The sequence below is a fragment of the Bison bison genome, unplaced genomic scaffold (genome assembly GCF_000754665.1).
Source record: "Bison bison bison isolate TAMUID 2011002044 unplaced genomic scaffold, Bison_UMD1.0 scf7180017864456, whole genome shotgun sequence".
NCBI classification, from domain to species: Eukaryota; Metazoa; Chordata; class Mammalia; order Artiodactyla; family Bovidae; genus Bison; species Bison bison.
The window spans coordinates 20,047,399-20,049,305 of record NW_011495018.1 but is presented as its reverse complement, the minus strand read 5'-3'; positions in this window follow the sequence as shown (position 1 = coordinate 20,049,305).

Here is a 1,907-nt window from a genome sequence, read left to right as displayed (position 1 = left end):
GTGAAAGCAGAGACTGAAATCCGAGTGTGATTGGGGACACCACCTTCCAAGAGAAATGTGGCGAAAAATGCAAATATCTATGCTGTACAGGGAGTGGAGCTAAATGGCATGGAGAATCCCAGGGACGGGGAAGCCTGGTGGGCTGCCGTCTATGGGGTCACACAGAGTCGGACATGACTGAAGCGACTTAGCAGCAGCAGCAGGTATCAACTAGTGCTTAAACATGAAGGGTCTGGGGAAGACAAAGTACATAATGTCTGACCACACAGCCCAGAGTTTCTGTGGCCACCTCTGAAGAGTTATCTCATCCTCAGCCCTAGCAGTGACCCTTCATCTCTTAAGCTCCTGCAATGGGTCATTCTTAAGAGAAATGAAAGTTGTAATTCCATCATTCTGGAGAGAATGAATTACAGGGAAGGGCTCTCTCCTTTTCTCTCATTTAGCAGCCAATTTAATAGAACCCCTAGGAACAGGGCTTTAGGAAATGGAAAAGCCATTTTGTGAGCAATTATAATGTGAAATGAAAAGGTACATAGTGGTCCAAGAGCTTGGGCAGCTCTATGCTTCAGATATCACCTACCCTTTGGAAGGAATGATGCTAAAGCTGAAACTCCAGTACTTTGGCCACCTCATGCGAAGAGTTGACTCACTGGAAAAGACTCTGATGCTGGGAGGGATTGGGGGCAGGAGGAGAAGGGGATGACAGAGAATGAGATGGCTGGATGGCATCACTGACTCGATGGACGTGAGTCTGAGTGAACTCCGGGAGTTGGTGATGGACAGGGAGGCCTGGCGTGCTGCGATTCATGGGGTCACAAAGAGTAGGACACGACTGAGCGACTGATCTAATCTGATATGATCTGAATGTAGAACACAATGCCTTTTGCCAAGAACACACCTGGATCAGCTCTGTGCTTTTCATAGAATTAGCACACAGTAAATATCTGAGGATTGATTTGGCAGTGCTTGGTTGGTGCTTTTTCATTTTTCAGCTTATTCTTCTGTTTTTTAAATTCTTTTAAAGTGTTTAGTAAAGACACAAGCAGCCAGTGTTCAAAACAGCTGGGAGGAATGTTGATGATAGAGGCTGTCATCTGTATATTTCGAACTGGTTTCTAACACTGATTCTGTTACTTTTGTTCTGGGTTTAAGTCAGTCAGAAAAACGTTACTGAACTTCCTACCCTGGTCCCTCAAGATTCTCAAGGCACATCAGCTTCTGAAAGATACAGAGGAGAGTTGGGGCAACAAACAAAACAAAAAAACAAAAACCAGTTTTAGCTTTGTTTAAGCAATTGATTTTCAAGTCAATTATGAAATAATCCCTCCTCCATTAAAAAAAAATTCCATTAAAGTTCCAAAAACTTAGGTTCTTTGGAAAATATCCTGGGAACTCGTAACTGAGGCCAATTTCTGAACTTTACTAGTGAAAAAACAGAGGTTCTGAGAGGGGCTGAAGTTCTTACATGTAGCTAGTGAGGAGAGCTAGGACTAGAACCCTACTTCCTGACTGCCCGGTCCAAATTGATCAATCACATCCAACAACAGGGCATTCCCTAACGTGGGTCCTGAGATGCCAGGCATCATGGGTAGCCTTTGAGATAATAGGTAAAAAGAATGTGAACATTTTACTTTATCAGATCAGATCAGATCAGTCGCTCAGTCGTGTCCGACTCTTTGTGACCCCATGAAATGCAGCACGCCAGGCCTCCCTGTCCATCACCAACTCCCGGAGTTCACTCAGACTCACGTCCATCGAGTCAGTGATGCCATCCAGCCATCTCATCCTCTGTCATCCCTTTCTCCTCCTGCCCCCAATCCCTCCCAGCATCAGAGTCTTTTCCAATGAGTCAACTCTTCGCATGAGGTGGCCAAAGTACTGGAGTTTCAGCTTTAGCATCATTCCTT